Source organism: Microcebus murinus, chromosome 5 (assembly GCF_040939455.1).
Source record: "Microcebus murinus isolate Inina chromosome 5, M.murinus_Inina_mat1.0, whole genome shotgun sequence".
NCBI lineage: Eukaryota > Metazoa > Chordata > Mammalia > Primates > Cheirogaleidae > Microcebus > Microcebus murinus.
The window spans coordinates 64,984,760-65,004,043 of record NC_134108.1 but is presented as its reverse complement, the minus strand read 5'-3'; the positions used below and the strand labels follow the sequence as shown (position 1 = coordinate 65,004,043).

General features: G+C 39.7%; 1 pseudogene; it reads right to left on the bottom strand.

The window, feature by feature from the left end:
- Window positions 1-1,078: 1,078 nt before the first annotated feature.
- Window positions 1,079-19,033, bottom strand: LOC142871013 (Y-box-binding protein 1-like; annotated as a pseudogene).
- Between the last annotated feature and the right edge of the window lie 251 nt (window positions 19,034-19,284).

Sequence of the window (19,284 nt, the reverse complement as noted above, 5' to 3'; positions counted from 1 at the left end):
TATCCATGATTTAAGGCAGTATATAAAAAATATAAACTCCTAGGTAACTGTTTTGAATCCTAGTTCATTCTTTCACTTTTAACACAATGGTTTTCAAGAAAAGTTATCTTAAACTAGCTTCACTAGCAAATCCCTCTTCCTATTTTTCTAGTTTGTTTGAAGTTTTTTGATAGTAGGAGTTACTATTCTAGTAGCTTCCTTTGTGCTGGTGATTTTATTTTCTTTTTTCCTTTTTTAAACTTTAACGAATTTAGGGGTACAAGTTGAATTCCATGACATGTATATATTGTATAATAGTGAAGTCTGGGCTTTTAGTGTACCCATCACATGAATAGTGTACATTGTGCCTCATAGGTAATTTTTCATCCCTTACTCCCCCCCTCCCCCCCCTCCAATGAGTCTTCAATGACCATTATGCCACTCTATATGCCTTTTGTAGGCATAGTTTAGCTCCCACTTGTAAGTGAGACCATATAATATGCCATTATGAAGTCCTTTTTGTAAAGTATTTGCCTGTGGATCATTAGGCATCCTGTTTCTGAATGTCTATCTTTCTTACTAGTCCTAGGAAGTTTTAATTGATTATTTTCTTAAAAAGGTTTTCTGAACTTTTTGATCTCTCTTATCCCTCAGGAATACTGATAATTCATAAATTCAGTTGCTTTATGTAGTCCCAGACATCTCAAAGGCTTTGCTCATTCTTTTTTATTCTCTCCTCCTTATTTTTGTTTGACTGGATTATTTCTAAAGACCTGTTTTCAAGTTCTGAGAGTCTTTCTTCTGCTTGATCTAGTCTATTCTTAGAGATTTTGAATGTGTTTTATATTTCCTTCAATGAATGTTTTGGCTCTGGAGTTTCTGATTTTTTTTTTTAATTATTTAAGACCTTTATTAACAGGTGCTTGCAGTTTGTTGACTTTTTTCAAAAAATCAAGTTTGTGAACTTTTATTACAAATTAAAAATGAAGTTCTTAAAAAATCTCAACTTGACCAGATATGAAACAATTTAAAAACCTTTAAAGGCATAGAGAAAAACCAGGCTTTTTTAAAAAAACACGTTATTACCAAAAAAGACATCTTTAGGTAAAAATAATAAAAACCCCATGCTGCATAGATAATGCAGATAGTTCTAGTTATCTGGTCAACGGGCAAAAAGCAAGCACTTAAGGTCTTCAGTTCCAATCTTTTCTTCATTTCTTATTGCTGGAATTTCATATTCATTTCTTGTTGGATGATTAAACCGGACGATGGCAGAGATGGTAAGCCGGCATTTACTCAGCCCCGCCCTGCTCAGCCTCGGGAGCAGACGAATTGTCAGCTGGTGGATCGGCTGCTTTTGTCTCTTTGCCATCTTGTGGTTTAGGGTTTTCTGGGCGTCTGCGTTGGTAATTGAAGTTGCGGCGGTACAGACGTTGAGGCGGCTGCTGACCTTGGGTCTCATATCCTTGATTCTCTTTATCCTCTTCATTGCTGTCCTCTCTGGGCTGCCTTTGGCGAGGAGGGCCCCTGTGGAATCGTGGTCTATAATCCCGATACATATTGTCTTACTGGTGGTCTACCTTGTTCTCCTGCACCCTGGTTGTCAGCACCCTCCATCACTTCTCCCTGTACAGGAGGGTTGGAATACTGTGGTCGACGCCCATAGGGTCTCCGCATGTAGTAAGGTGGGAACCTTCGCCTGCGGCAGGGCCTTCAGGAGCACCCTCCGATCCCTCATTCTTTTCCCCACTCTCACTGTTCTGATAATTCTGCTGGTAATTGCGTGGAGGAACCCTGCGAGGTGGATAGCGTCTATAATGGTTACGGTCTGCTGCATATTTACTGCCTTGAACTGGAATTCCACCAGGGCCTGTAACATTTGCTGCCTCTGCACCCTTTTCTCCTTCAACAACATCAAACTCCACAGTCTCTCCATCTCCTACACTGCGAAGGTCCTTCCTGGGGTTATTCTTTATGGCAGTCTGGTGTACAAATACATCTTCCTTGGTGTCATTCCTGTTGATGAATCCATATCCGTTTCTTACATTGAACCATTTTACTGTCCCCAAAACCTTCCTTGCGATGACTTTTTTGTCCCCGCCGGCAGGCCCCGCAGGCCCCGCAGATGTAAGGCCGCCCGCCCGGGCCACCGCTCCCTGCGCCGCTGCCCGTGGTGCCGGGCTTGGTGTCGGCAGCGCTGAGGGTGGGGGTGGCGGGGGGGGGGGGCGGCTGCTGGGTCTCGGCCTCGCTGAGGGTGGGGGCGGGGCGCGGCTGGCGGCTGCTGGGTCTGGGCCTCGCTGCTCATAGTTGCGGTGATGGTGACTGGGCCCGGCTGCGGCAGCGGCTCCTCCCGATGTGTGATAACTAGGCCAGCGGCGGTGGGGCTGCACAGGGCACTCTGGGGTCCGCTCTCCGCTCCCGCTACCGATCGAACTCTGATTTTGGTTTTTAAAGATATCTATCTCCTTGATAAATTTCTTATCCATATCCTGAATTGATGTTTTTATTTCTTTGTATTGTATTTCTGATCTTTTCTTGCATCATATTGAGGTTCTTGGGAATCAGTATTTAGAATTTTCTATCTGGCATTATGAGAAATTCTTTTCAATTAATATCTGTTGCTGCACAATTGTTGTGATCCTTTGGTGGTGTTATATTTCCTTGCATTTTCATGTTTCTTGTGTCCTCTTCTTAGCTGAGGGTGTGGTGAAGTTTCGCTGGGAACTTGAATGCCAGCCAAGTCAGTCTTCAGGCCCCAGCAATCGCAGCAGCATGCCTTGTTTCAAGCCCCAGATTAGCATACACTGGCAGTAGTGTTAGTATGTTCTGGGAGGCCAATTCTTGGGCCTTCAGATGGGTTGCTTAGAAGCTAGTAGTATGAGCAGAAAGTCATGTCTATGGGTGGGTTCTCAGGTCCCTGGGTAGCTGATGTGAGGTGGGAGGTGGCAGTAGCAGTGGTGGAGCCACCCCTTACGACCCAAATGGTCCATGTTGTTGTTATTGGTAGCTGCAATGGATTGGGCAGGCTAGTCCTTAGTCCCAGGTGCCTGAAATAGGGCAGTGGTTATTGTACTAAGTGTGCTCAGGAGAGCTTGGTCTCCCCTGTTCCTTCTTGGTTGGGTGGCAGCTACAGCCATATCACCTTGAACTCAGCCTGAGGGTAGGGCCCCTTTCAGGCAAACAGCACAGGCAAGAAACTGTGGAGAGTGTGGTCTGCTTGAGTCTCAGTATCACAGGAGCCTGTAGCAGGGCAGTGGGAATTGTCCTAAGTGTGTATAGGAGAGTGTGGGCTCCACTTCCCCTCCTCAGCTAGCGGAGGCTGCAGATTGTGCTGGTGATTTCTTCTGTTTCTACTCTACTCTGATGCTGGTAGTCCCCAGAAAAAACCCCAAGAAGAAAACTACCAAAAATCATGAAAGAAAAGGCAGACCTATTCCAACACTCCCCAGACTGCTCATCTTAATGAACATTTCCATGAAGCTTTCTCTGCATAACCAATTTCTCAAGAAATTTCCCAGAAGTAATTTATTCTCTTCTTTCTATGTTTTTTTCTTCTTTCTATCTTGGTAGATACTAGAACAAAGACCTAGGTCTTATGGTTGCCAGTGTGAAGCCTGGTAATTGGCTTTTTTCTTGTTAGCAAGAAATAATTTTCCATTTTCTTAATCTTATCTTTTTGTCCTTAATGAGAACTTATGTTTACATGAAGCTTTATAGCTTATAAAATGCTTTCTATATGTTTTCTCATTGAGCCTCAAAACAAATACTCAATGTAGACAGAATTTTTCTTATTATCTCAATTTTAGAGTGTGGAACCAGAGACTCAGAGGGTATGGCAATGAGTAAGATTACACTATTGGTGCTTGCTAAAAGAAGGAAGGGAAGTTTGCTGAGAAATCATCTGGATTAGTTCCATTAAGCCATGCTACCATCATGCTGGCCGTCAAAACCATTTATCTTAATTATTAATATTCATAAATTATATTGAAGTATTTCACAACAGCAATTTATCAGACCAAATAACATGTCTTAAGAACACATTTAAATAAGAAATAGCAAAATTTAAATAACAATATAAAACTGTGTCCTCTTAGCAATGCATGAGCTTATGTAGAATTTGTTAAACAATTGGTCTAAGTGATGGCATTTGATCCTCTACAAATAGTCTTCCCTTGGTAAGGCAGACTTGTCCTTTGGGTTGTGGTATAGATGTTAAAAGTGAAGATTCTGGAACCAGACTGTCTAGCTTCAAATCTTGATTCTGCTACTTCTTAGCTGTGTAACCTTAGGCAAGTTACATCTTGGTGCCTCAGTTTCTTAATCTATAAAATGGGCATAATAATATTCCATAGCTCATAGATTTGTGAAGATTTACAAGCATGTACACACACACACACACACACACACACACACACACACACACACACACACACACACACATATGGTATAGAACAGTGCCTGGCACTTAGTAAGCCCAACTGAAGTGTTATCATTACTAAACTAGTGTGTCAGGAAAACATGACCTGGAATGGTGAGTGAGTGACTTCAAGGGTCTACAAGAGTACTGAATATCAACAAGAGGGCAGGAGTATGTGTATGAAAGGGACGACGCTGGTGGCACAGCAGAGTCAGCAAGATTGTGGATGCCCTGTTAGAGCTAGGATGTCCTTGTACAGGTGGTATACTGTTTTTCCCACTGAGCTTGGCTCAGGAGGGTCAGATTGACCCTCTGAAGTGGAGGCTTGGAATGAATGATGCTGAGCCCCTCCTTACCTGACTGTTTATTACCAGGCAAACGATCAGAATGAGCAATTTGGGAAAAGACTACGTGAAAGCTCTCCACCATGCAAACTGGCCAACTTGGTCTCCAAAACTCTGGAATGCATGCTTCTAGGTAGGAATGAAGATATCACAGAAAGGGCAGTGTTTTCCCTTTAGCAGTTGTCACTGCTAGTCATGCCATTCTGGCTGCCAGAAGAGTCTTGGGAAATTTAGCTCTGCGTTCTGGGCCTGATAGGCAGGGATGGTGATTTGTGCCAAAGGGGCCTGGACTGGTGCTGGGAGTGGGCATGAGAGAAAGGTGGTAGCTACCTCAGAGTAGAGACTTTGCTCTTTAAAGTCAGGTTTGCTCTGTGAATTAGGGTTAAGCTGCCTACAGTGAGAAATTTCCCTGCCTGTCTTCCATTTTAGGTGCAAGATTTTTAAAGGCAAGGACTGAGCATATGTGCAGTTGCTCTTTACCACCTACCTGGGATCTGTCATAATTTTATAAATGACTGATAAACAATTGGTTAATGAATTGGAAAAGCTAAAGAGAAGAAGAAGAGGTGAGAAAAGAACTGACTTAGCCAGAGATTAACAGAAATTAGGTCTCAATCTTGACACTTGGTTAATTGAGGTGCCCACCAGATCAGCACTTTTTAAATGATGGGATTCCATATAGACTTCTAGTGATGCTTGGAGGCAATAGAGCATAAGAAAATAAAAATTGATTCCGATTTCTTTGGAAGAAACTCACAAAGACACCTTTAAAGAATGAGAAAGTCAATGAACATACTTTTAAAAATGCACACCAGTGTCCCTTATAAATTGATGTCAATAAGGGTTATTGTTATTTGGTAGAAAGAGAAACTGAGGCAGAGAAAAGCAAATGGCCCAAGCCCCTATAGTAGCAGAAGCCAGTGTAAAGGGCAGGAACCAACCCTCTTATTGTACTCTGTTTTGTCTTTCTGTTTAACAATTATAAAATCCAAACAGCACATGAAGCCCAACTTAATTCTTGGGAAGAGACCTAAAGTGATTTGGTAGCTCATGACAGTTGCAATCTCCTTAGGGTGAGAAGGCAGATCCGGGGCTTGGAGTGGAGCAAGGAAGCAGAACAGATGTGAGAAGCCATCTTCTAAATGACTGTGGGGATTTCAAAAACAGTATCAGAAGCTTCAGCCTGGGGCCTAATCCTTCCAAAAAGAAAGTAGTTCTGTTCTCACTTAGCTCTGGATCCTCAAGCAGGCAGCCTGAGGGTGCAGGGTGTTTGAAACAAGACATGACTTTAATACAAGCAGAATCAGTCTGTGACTATGAAAAACCAGCCTCAAGTTGTCTTCCTGGGACAATTGGCCTTTTTGTTTCCCTTCGGTTTCCTGTTCCTTAGTCCAGGCCATTTCAGTTATCTACATCTGCAGCCTGAAATGGTTTCTGAAGAGCCTGGGTAGCTACACAGCCTCGGTTTATTAAGAGCTATGTCTCTGCATTGTATTGGCACACGGATTTTAATCATTTCACTGACGTTGGGCAGGCTGGATAGTATGGTTAGACATCTGTGCTGGGGTTTCAAGCACCTGCATTGTCTGAAGCCACTAACGTATTAAACCTCTGCTATCAATGGAGAATTTTTAAAGTCAACTTTCACACGGGTTTTAAAATATCAAAGGGAATATGAAAACCCATAAAGGTAATATTGGAATTCTCACTTAATGCTAAGAAAAATGTTTGAGTAAAGCTGCCATAAATCTCAGGCCCTTGGGGATATAGCAGTGGGGGGCAAGGGAGGGGGCAGCAGGAAGGCTGTATTTTGGTTTTCAAAAAAGATCACTGAAGGGAAATTTCGTGTTCTTTTCTTTCTTTCCCCGCCTTTTTAAAAGGCAATATCTATTTTATCAATTTATTAAAATAGTCCTAGCACTGTGTAGATCAGTATTTTATTTTATTTCTTGGCACCCTGGGGTTCTCTCTCTCCCTTCCTTTTATCTATACATTTTTTCCCTCTTTGCTGGTAGTCTCTGAGCATCTTAAAACCGCTCTTCTTTTCTCCCTAATCCCAGTCCTTAGGATAGTGCCTGGCACCAAGCGGATCCTCAATAAATATGTGTTGAATAAAAATACGAATTCATAGTATGTAGAATGACCAAAAGATAGTGAAAAGATTATTTAATTCATGATTTTGTTTTTGGCTAAGAGTTTGAAGTTGTATTTTGATTAATACCTAGCATTGCACTACACCACAGTATGTCACAATAAAAGTTATAGACTCTGGAGCCAGACTGTGTTTGATGCTGAGTTCTGCTGCTTGCTAGCAGTCTGTGTACACTTGGACAAGTTACTTAACCTCTCTGTGCCTCAGTACTCACCTTTGTAAGATGAGGATATTAGTAGAATATACCACATAGAATTTTTATGAGAACCAACTGATTTAATACATGTAGTACTTAGAACAATTCCTGGTACATAGTAAGTGCTGGGTAAGTGTTAGTCATTGTTTTATTACTCATGCGCTGGGAGTGATCCTTTGAGAACAAAGTTAATAAAAGGGTTCTATCTTATTACCAAAAACTCAAATGAGGTTTCCAGTCTCTCAGTATTGTTTTAATAAGTGTTCAAAGTGACATATGGTTTCCTCTTATTCCCTTTTTGGGATTCATTTTTAGTAGTTGGGAAAGTTGATATCTTAAATGATCATAGCTCCTGCTACCCATTGACTTGGCCAAGACTAGCTTTCTAAATAAATGCAATATGAGGACCCTTTGGAGAGAGATGGGCTCTAAAACCACTCTTTCAAAGAGAAAAAAGTCTGTTGTGGAGTGAGGGCAATCAGCACTCTCATTATAACTCTGCAGTACAAAATAATATATTCTCCCAAATAGTCTCAGTCTTCGAAGTTTGATTCTTGGTAGAGAATGCTTCTGATTTATATGACTTTAGGTAGGCCAGTGGAAAATCTGGTGAACTGCACAGCCAATTCCTAAGCCAATTGAAAAAATGTGGCTCTCTGAAGCCACATTGTTGTAGTTCTAGAATGTGAAGTTATGTAAAAGCAGTATGTTGGCCCACTGCAGGATGCTTGATACAATTTCATGGTGTGTTTAAATCTCTGCAATCTGAGAAGACACACTCCTATGTTTTACCCCAAATTTGGTCTTAAGTTACATTATCCTTTTGCTGCTTTCCCTTCCTGTTTGATTTACTTTTTTTGTATGGAGCTTCTCAAAGCCTTAATCATGTGGGATTCTGCTAAGCAGCACTAGTAACCAAGTTTAACACCGGTAAACATGGAATGGCTCATTACAGGGCAGGAATAAGGAAATGGAAAGTGCTAGCAGTTAAATAGGAGTTTATGTATCTACTAAAAAGGGTTCTGTTTTTCAAGCTACCTTTTACGGCATATTAGGTGTGCTTTCTTGTGTTGAAAATCTTGGCATCTCTTTCACATTAAATATTTCAAGATCATTTAGTTATTTATCCTTCAAATACAATGAGTAAAACTATCCCAAAAGGAGAAAAATGGCAAATTGCTGAAATTACAACTGTTTTTGCTTTTCTCTAATGGAAGTAGCTTTGAAATCCATGGGGGGAAAAATCCAATTTGAAGGAAAGCAGTATTAGAAAGCATGCAATTATGTATAGTGAACATTTCCTCAATGATGGAAAAATTCAAAATACATGAAGAAAAGCCTCCGTGACCATTTTCTCAATGAGGTGAGTTGATATTGTACACTGCTACTGGGGACTTCTGTCATCAAGGAGGCAGAGTAGAAATGGATTTATTTTCCCATTCTGGACCAGGGTAAGGGCACAATATCATTGCTGGAGATGAGACGATGTGCCAGAAACCACACAGGGATTAAAGATATGCAATTTGAATTTCCATTCTAACTCTGCTCCGGAGAATAATAATGATGATGATGATACCAACTATTGATAATATTTAATTTAATAATACAATTGTTGCACACATTGAGATAATTTTCCCAAGTTATCAAGTTCTGGTGTGTGATATGAGTCAAACCACTTAACTAAGTTTTACTTTTATGGTAAAATAGGGAATAAGCTTTATTCCTTTCCTCCCTCATGGATAGAGACCCTTAAATTTTTATATTAAATATAGAACATATTTACATTAATATAGAAGACTAATTTTGTGAGTTCTTAATGGGCATCCATTTAGTGTCCTTTTCTACCTCCATGTGCTGGTGTGACTTTACTTGCTTTCAGGCAGGAGTAAAACTAATGGACAAGGAGACATGAAAATGACTCTGGGTTCTTTACTTAGCAAGTGGAAAGATGGATGGAGTATCGTGAAACATGCTTAAACCCACCTAGGATGAGTGAGTCAAACTCTCGCAGTATGGAACACAGTTCCTACAGCCTTGGGTATGGGCACCCGGGGTGAAGCATTCATTCGCTCATATCCTACCTCTTTAAAAATAAATGTTATACCACTTATGGAGATAAAACACTTACAGAAATTAGATAAGAAAAAAATAAATCAGGCAGAAGCCCTTAATACATTAGTTGGAGAATTGAGAGTTAATTAAAAAATATTTTTCTCTCCATTTCTTGTTTCTACTGTTAAGGTTTTATGGAATTAATTTCCTAGGACTTGGGTACAGGGTTTATAGGCTACCTTCTCAATCCTTATATTATGCAGCCTGATATTTGTGAATTTTGAATACTACGTATTTTTGCACATGTCCTACCCACAACTAAATCATGGCTGTGACAGCTCAGTATCCATAATGACAGGTACCGTGCCTTTGGCAAGGTACACTCAATAAATCTATATGATTCCTTTTGATCTTCTTTTTAGAAGTTGCCATGAAATGTTAAAACATAGAAAAGCTCTAAATACTAATGTGATGAGTAGTTATGTATCTACTGAGCTTATGAAATAAACGTTACCAATAAGTTGAAATGCCCTCTATCCTTTCTCATCTCTTCCCCTTCTCACCCCCAGCTAGGCAACCCTATCTTGAACTTGATCATTATTATTCCCATTTATATCTTATTCTTTTACTAATGACAATAACATAGAGAGTATATAGAATACAATGATAAATAGGTATATGGAAAATGGTGTGGAGTTTTTCATGTTTTAATATTTTACATAAATAGAAAATAGACTATACACTGAAACTTGCCATTTTATTGCTTGGGAAATTCATCCATGAGAACATGTGTGGGTGGCTCTAGTTTATTCATTTTCACTGCTCTATTGTCTTCTACTGTATTAATAGGAATATACTGCAAGTAATTTATCCATTGTTCTCTTGATGGACATTTAAATTGTTTCTAGTCTTTGACTTCGCCAATGCAGTTGCAGTGAACACTGTTGTCTATGACTTTTTGTGCATATGAGTAAGAATTTCTCTAGAATACATGCCTAGGAGAGGAAGTGCCTCATAGGCAAAACTTTACTTCCAGATCCTGCTTCTGTCTGGTCCTTTGGGGTTATCTTTATTGACTTCTGCTTTTTTCAGAAGGAGAATCATGGATTGCCTTTGTATGACTCCTGCAATAGAATCCTGCTAGTATCTGGCAGAATTACATCAAAACTTCACATTTGTGCATAGTATAAATATAGATTTTTCCATATTTTGTTTCCTATATAATTTTGATCAGGAATATGGGAGGTGAAAAAAATAGGCATCTATATTGGTGCCATCCCAAAGCCTCTCTAGAGTTTTATCTAGTTGCCTTGGCCAATTGTATCATTGCCTGGAAGGGGAGACCAGGTACTATTGTGGTGACATTTTAGAAATAGAATAGCCCTTTTCAGTAGCATGGAATAGATAACTTGTTTTATAAGATGAGTATTTATGTATTTTTCTTTTCTTCTAGTTGGAAGTCAGCTGGATACTTGTATTTTCATAAATTACACTTTTTATTTGATAAAGGCTAATCAATACTATTTCAGGATCCTAATTGCTATCTATACCTGCATCTTGTATTGAAAGATGAAAAATAGCTGATAGCACTGAACTTTGTAAACAAGGAGACACAAAAATGATCACTACTCATTTTCCCTATTACTGGCATAGAATCATATGAACAGAGGAATAAGAATTATTCATTGATTCTGGAGTTTGAAACATCTAGTTTTTGAAAATAGTACAAGAAAACTTGTCAGTTGCAAGGACTGTAGCTGAAAGGATGGTGACTGCTTGTCATTTTCTGTAATAACTTCAAGAGGTCCATGATTGAGAAATCACTAGAGAAGTCAAAACGATTCATCTAGGGCTTTAGGTCTGGATTTTCATTCTGGCTCTTCTCTTTAGTAGGTGAGTATGCTTTCCACACATTGTCTCTGAGTCCTTCTCTATGTATCAATACAAGATAGTGATGCCTGCATTGCTGTTATAACAAGATTTTTGAGAGGGTCGCATAAGGCGATGCCTGGGAAAGTGTCTCATGAGCCACAGAGCACAGGCCACAAGTTAACTGGTCCTGGCTGAGTTAGAAGTAGCCTGAAAGCTTGACTCACCTGACCAAAGTATTATTTTTAAATTCTCAAACTTTCTTCATATTTATTTTTCAGGACTCTACATATCTAGCTATATATAGAAAAACACATAGCTGACATTTAGATAAAGGTGAAATGGACAGTATACTGCATGGATACATGGTGAGAAAATGTAGCGTATGGACCCTGCACCGTTCCTGGGAATGAGGGCAAAGCCTAGAACCTCAGAAGAAGGAAAATGGAATAAGATCCATCTTCAGATGCACATCTTGCCACTGTATTTCCCAGACTTTCTGTGTTCCTGCCAGTCTTGTAGGGGAGGTCCTGCCCTGTGTAACTTGTTATGAATTTGGGATTACAGAAATATGACCATCCTTGGCAAAGCATTCCAGATGCTGAGAGAGTAACGACAAAATAAGCTATTCTGTGGAATGATTGGATTCAAAACTTGTCCAATTTCTACCCAGCTGAAGGCTTCTGAAATGTTTGTAGCATCTGTGGGCTCCAAGCTACTCCAGTCCAGCACTCCAGATGCTGGCAAGCTTTTCCCTCTATTAAATCAGTCTTAAAGGTTTGCCATATGCACTTCAATCAAACCTTTCCCCCACACACATTCCCATAAAATAGCTGCTCTACAGCAAATCTTTTCAACCACACTCATATAAATGTGGCTTTTTCTATGAATAGAAGAGAAAGGGTACATTTAAAATCTGGTTCTACAATAGCAACTTTATATCCCCCACCAAGCTTTATGCTGTGACATTGGATACTGCTGCTTAATTCTCAGGAGTTTGTCAGTTCATATCTGGTCAGGCTTTTCTTGCCATCTATATAGTGAGACACCATTTTGCCATAGGATTCGGGCCCAAGAATAAAACTTGTTTTATAGATTTCCTACTCTAAGTTTTATTTCTCCAAACTTTACAGCTTTCAAAGTCTTTTTTTTATACCCAGGTGAAGGAGGCAGAGCAGGTATTATTATCCATATTTTATAGATGAAGAAGCTAAAGCTTAGTTATATGACTTGGAGATGTTAAATATAGTTCACCCTACTATATTCAGGAAGCTTTTTTAAAAAACTACATTATTTTGTGTTACTTATTTTTTAGCTTTTTATTATATTGTAACTTAAGTTTTGAACAATGCCTGACCAAAATCATAGGAGTCATACCTGTATCCTTTTTAACTCTTTTGAGATCATAGTGAAATAGATATATATTTCACAATATAAACCAATATGTTTCTTACCATTCAGTCATGATGTCCTACAAAAGACAAAGGCATATACCTTCCATAATAAATACATCCATAGGGTAGAGAAGGGAGATATGACCTCCAAGGTGTCCTCACCAAGTAGAAAGCAGAAGAGAAATCCTTATAGTGTCGGGAGCAGGAAAGGTTATGTCCTACTTCCTTAGGAATGGCTTGAGAAGGTAGCCACTCTGTTGGAGTAGTACTATATATGTTGTGGCAGGGTGTGATTTGGCCATGGTTTAGGGATGCATCTGGGCAGATAGGCCTGACCCTTTTCAGTCTCTGAAGCTAGTAGGTGGAATGCAGAGGATCCCAAAGTTGTCGTGAGCCCTTTTGGGGAAACATCTGGCTGCAGAATGGGCAAGCAGGTCTAAAGGGTAGGCTGGGGTCAGCATCAGGAGGCTCCCTCAGCCAGAATGGGCAACCATGCCCATGAACTTCAGCAGCTGCTCCAGCACAGTCTGTCCCTGAGTGTTCACAGAACAGGACCTCAGGGCCCAAGGCTTCTCTGTGACAGGAATCAGAGGATTCTCTGCTGATTAAGCCCCACCTCCTAGTCCCATCACCCTGAGGATTTGTAAGCCACTTTTTATACCCACATGCTATCTTCTTCTCAAAAACATGGGGGTGGCATCAAGGAAACTTGAAAGACTGAATATTTTTCCAACCTAGACTTTAAGACATTCTTTTAAACTAGCTTAGACAGAGAAAACTTTAATTCTTTAGTTTAAAATTCCTCCTTCAATTGCCTCAATTTCCATCTTCCTCCGATTCCCAGTGAGTTTAGTTATAGAGATACAAAGAAAGTTACTTTTTTTATATCTAAGTTTTAGGATATGAATGGTTCACATTATTATGTGGAGAGGGAAATATTTCATAGGTAGTGGAGCTGAAGGCTATGTTAAGGGTTAGTGTATATGATAACCTTGGAAACAATAGGAAACCATAGGCATGTTTCCTTTCTTATATTTGCCTTTTTTCTTGCTTGCCTAAGGATCTATTATATAACAGATGTCAGCAAAAGTGCCCTCCTCCAGGAAAGCCATCCTGGAGCCTACAGAGTGGGCCTCCAGGGGTCCCTTGGCTTCTCGATTTAATTACCATAAGACCTTTTGCAGTGGCCCCATGGTGTTTCCAGGCTTTCCAGAGCTGTGCTGTAAATCTTCCACCCAGTGACACCTTTTGTATATCTCTCAGCCAGAATAATTGGGAAGAAAATTATGTTCATGTTATTTCAGTTGGAGAAAGTGCTAATAATTCAGGGATCTGTGCAGTGGGACATAGAAATTCATTACTTTTAGGGTTAGCTCCATATTCCGTTGACCTTGGTCAACTCCCTGGGCCACTGTGAAATGGATTGGGCTATGCGATTTTAAATGCCATCACTTATGATTTGTTTGATCTGCCTATTCATTTAACACACATGTATTAAATGCCTACCATGTTCACTCCTTAGTGCTGAGATATGATGAGCCAGAAAGGCATGGTCCTTGCCTTCATGGTGCTTTTATATGGGTAGAAAAATGGAGAAACTCTACAATAGATTATAAGGTGATGCTTCCCCATAAAACCATGATACAAACACCGATCTCTTTATAATCCAATTAACTTTTCACAGCAATACTTTTGCTCCAAATCTTCCTAGATGTCCTCAACCAGCTCGTTCACAAGCCTGGTAATGGGTGTTCAAAAAAGGGCATTGGGGAGAGCACAGAGACCTCAGCTCAGATACAGCTTGCAAAGGAACTCTCTCATGATTGGCGCTGAATAATGGATGTGACCAACACTTGGGCACCTATTATACACTAAGACAGCACTGTGGGATTTACATATGTTATTTCTCTTAGGTGGACTCAATCCCATTACTCTTGGCCCTGAACTCCCAAGTAAATCATAGTTGGTTTTCCATCAGAGCTTTGTATCTTCTTTACCAAGCCTCCTTTGTTTTAATTTAGTAAAATATAGCACAAGAGGCCAGCAAATGAACTAAATTAAAGAGAAGGGGTAAAAGGGCAGAGAACTTCTTGGTGAAGAAAGTTGAGGAAGAAACAGATGGGAAGAGTAATACTGGGGAGTTTACCTCTTAATTTCATAAAAAAGGGGCATTTTATAGCCATCTATATTATTTTGAAGTAATGAAACATATGTCCAAAGCGAGAAATCATGTCATTTGTTGTGCTTCAGTAGGCTTAATCTAAAGAGAAGCAAAGTATTTCATGTGTTTTTATGAGTAACTTTGTAAAAAAAAAAAAAAAAACAAAACAAAACAAAACAGTGACTCATCATCTGGTATATTTTAAAATCTGCTCTGGAATGTACATTTTACATATTTTCTAGATTGTCATATTTTACTGCCAAGCATGCCTGCAGATACCTCTATTTCAGAGCCACATGCTCAGATGATTTCCGGAAGAGTACCAAAAAAGTGAAAGACAACAACAAAAAAAGCCCAACCTCCCGAACAATATTGTGAGCACCCTTTATTCAGATTGCTTAGTAAAATAAAGTATCAAACTATGGCATATACACCTAAAATATTCATAAATAACTCAAGTGTGGGAAAGCCTCCCTCAATGAACCTCAAACAGTTTATTTTATGAGAGTATATTGTTTTCCATCTGTAGAGGGGTCAAAATGTATACATAATGATTTAGATGGAGAAAAATACAAGAAATACTTTATTTTCTATAACTGATGTTTATTTTTTTTGAGGTCCTGAAAATGGTGGGAAAACCTTAATTTTGTAAAGGAAAGATAACTTTATATTTTGAGTAAATATTCAGTTAATTTAAAGCTCAAACTCTATCATTGTTATTTCTCCCTTCTCAAAGGATCTACCCTCCTTTCCAAAGTGGGCTCCAGGTGTAGAGGAAGGTGAATGAGGCCTCATGGCCACAGGGGCAGGGGCCGACTGCCCTATCAGTGTCTTTTGGGGAGTCCCTGGAGATCTCCTTTGACCTGCATAGGCGCTGATGTCTGGTGAGTGTTGCTGGTCCCATGGGGTCTGTCTGTGTGCTGTGTGGCAGCTGCTGTTCTGGACTTTCCCACCACCTGCAATCAGGACTGGCTACATAATTTGTGAGACCTAGTGCAAAATGAAAATGTGAAACCCCTTGTTCAAAAATTATTAAGAATTTCCAGATGGCTACAGTAGAGCATTAAACCAAGCCTGGGACCTTTCTGAGCACAGGGTTTTAAAAAAAATACTCTGCTATACTCACTTTCCAGAATAACTCCACAGTAACTGGTCTGGTAAAGAGATCACTTTAAGTTCTTAGGAGATCAGGGAGGCAGAAAAACTGAGTAGGAGAAGACAGATTTTTTTTTTAATGCAGTGGGCAGGAACGGGACGGGGTGTATGTTCTTGTCCTTGACACATGCTTTGTCACTGAATTCTTGTTAAACTAGTCAATGGTTGCGTGTCTCTGTGACTCTAAACCAAGTTCCTTGTAATTTGCTTTCTCTTTTTGTAAAGGTCAGCATCCTCTTATTTAGGTGGCTGCTTTCCCCATGTTGTGGTAATAAAAGGATTTTAAAGCTCTTTATAGAAAAGAATTTCATCTTTTGACATTCCAACTGGGCATGGATTCTCCTTTTTTGAGTATCCTGGCCCTTTCATATTAACACCATCAAAACTCCTCCCTCTGCAGCTACCTCTACATGTCTTAAAACATGAAGCTTTAATATTTTACATTATTTTTGTGCTCTCTCTGCAGTATAGGTAGCATTTCTTTGGGATGGAAATAATATTTTGTTTGTATAAGGATTAGTACATTAAAGACAATTTACTAAATATTCAGAATCTAAGTGAATGCTTGCATTGGAGGCAGGCCTCATCTTGTTTTTAATAAAAGGAAATATACTTATCATTTATATCTATTAGAACATAAAATTCAGATTAGACATTAGAATTACATTGTGAAATTCCAATTCTAGTGTATTTTATTTTATGTAGACATACTTATAAGGAGTTAAGATTAAAAACATTTTGTCAGAAAAGTGGGTAGCAATTTACAATAATATTGGCTGACAGCGTTTTTTGTTTTTTTTTTAATTCAGAAGGCTGATCAGTCACAGACTACATATTGTAGCTATGCTAACGGTACCTCATCTAATGTCTAAAATTCAGTGTTGTGGTCTTAGTGCCTAGGGACAATAGTTCTGTGTTAAAGCGACAGAATATCTTTATTTTGCAGTTCACTATTTACTTGGAACAGAGTGCAATGGGAAAAATCTATGGAACTCCACACCAGCAGCAATACCTGCAATCAGCTACTCTATTTGATTTGTCAGCAGCCAACAGCAGCTTCTTAATACCATAATTTCCATTCATGCATTCCACGTAGAGGCAGCTGATTGTGGTGTTTCTGGGGAAAAAGTGTTCCATGCAAAGGATGTAGTTGGAAAGGCGTGCTAATGTATAGCTGAAAGGAGATTACTGCAAGGGGCTGAGCATGCAGACTTTAAAAAGTTACTCATCAGTAATATTGTTACAATTAAAACATGATTGGTAATTTCCAGATTTTCCCTTTACTCACCCTTCCTATGCCTCTCTTTTCTCCACATACTAGTGAAACAATAGCATATTTCTATTTGTTTAGTTGAAGATTCCTTCATAACGCTCCTTAAATCTGAGCCTTTCTTTCCCTCGCCCCACCATCAATCTTTAGGCTCTTGTTGCTTCAGGAACAGGAGCGCAATTATAAAAGACTCTTTGTCTTCTTGTCTTCACCCGTATTCTTCTCTGATTTATCCCATACTAATCTGCTGAATATGACACTTGATTATACTGTTCTTGTACTCAAAACCTTAAAGGTGTCCTAGATCCCAGAGAACAAAGTCCAACTTCCTTATTGTGGCATTTAGTCCCTACATAATCAAGTCCCAGCAGCTCTCTCAAACTCTACTCCCACTGACCTCCCTACCTCCCCCTCAAGGAATCTTTCATTTTATTTCCAATTGATCAGTGGACAACTACCCAAGTCTGCTTCTGCCCTAATGTGTGCTTTTTCTCACTGTGTTTTCAGCATCTGAAGTGCCTCTTACCATCCCACCACTTGTCCTTCTTATTATCACTCTTCACACTCAGCTGACGTGCTTTCTGCTCTGTGGGCCTTTTTCCTATCACCTGGGATAACAAGTATTTTGGGTTTTAGATTTATTTAACCAATGACTATTAAGCTCCTTCTACATGTCAAGCCAGATAGGGTCTCTGTGCTCATGGAGGTTCCATCTAGATAAAACCAGGTGCAAAACAGGGAAGACCTCTCCATATCTACAGGATTAATTATCTGTTAATTAACTAATAATTAATTAGGATATAATATATCTTTTTTTCATGGAGTATATATTTATATCTCATTGCTATCCTTGACTGACCCCTTTGAAAACAGAAATCATGTTTTGTGTTCAGTGCCAAACAAGAGGCAGTGTGGTACATCAGGAAATAGTGCAGCTCTGTAGCCAGACTGCAGGCATTTAGCTTGGCTCCGACCCTCACTGATCTTGTAGCCTTGTGCATGAGTTACTCAATAACCCCTCATATCCTCTCTTTGAAGAGGAGTATAATAACAGTACCACCAAGACAGGGTGGTGGTGAGCATGAAATGACTTAACATATGTAAAGTGCTTCAAACAGCTGGGCATGCTATTTTGGGTGCTGAGTAAATGTTAGGTTTTGTTATTGTTTTTATTACTATAATGCCACAGCCTGTGTGGCCGTAGGCAAATCATTTAACTTCACTGTATCTTCTTTACCCCCTCTGTAAAGTAAGAATAATGATATCAGCCTGACAATGGCGTGTGAGTGTTTAAGGAAATGAAATACAAGATGAAAGTATTTGGAAAATCAGGCCATGCTATAGAAATGTAAAACTCATTCATTAACCTGAGCTGAGTGTCTGGGGGAAAAACTACCACAGTCCCTGTCGTCCCAGAGTCTACAGCCCAACAGGAGCAGCGGATCAGACCATTAAACAAGCAGTTACAGTCCACTGTGCTCAGCAAGGAGGCAGGGAAGAAGGGTACTCTTCAAGTATGCAGCAGCAGGAGCACCCCAGATAGCTGGGGATGGCCATGGTCAGAGAAGGGTTCATCTAAAAGGGAACATTGTGTGTAGAAGCCAGGAAAAGTATGAGTGTGGCTTGTTTGAACAACAACAACAAAAAATAAAATTCAGTGTAGCAGGTACATCCAGTGTGGGCATGGCAGTAGCAGGAAGGTGAGTGTCATACATAGACAGCTACCTAATTTTAGGGTCCAGTACAATCAAAAATATGGACTGCTTTTCAAACAGCAGGGAAAGGAAACTTTTCTTTCTCTTCTCTGTCTTGAATTGTTTTTTAAAATTTGCTACGTAATGTTGCACTTTCTTGGGGACAGGGATACATTTGTCTGATGTTTACGGACCCCCTCAGGTGTCAGGCGGTCCTGGCTGCAACTTGGTCCCCATGAAACCAACTTCGGCCCTCCAGCATTGATTGTCAGGTGGCCCCTGAGAATGCAGTCTGGGGAGGCCAAGAGGCAGTGCGAGTAGGGAGGCGAGTATCTAAGTCCCCTGTGCATGCTTCATTGTCTCATCAGCCTTCGTTTACAAAACACAGATTCAATGATAAGATTATTAAGAATTTCAGGGGGATGACCTTCTGACTGCACTATTGATATGTGATTTCTTCTTTTTTTTTATATTGTAGAGATAATGTGTAGATACAGCACAAATATATACCATGCCAAATCAATGAGTCATTTGGGTCATTTCAGAGAGTTTTTTTTTTAAACAGTAAAAGACATGAGGTGAGTAAATATGTGGTGAAAAA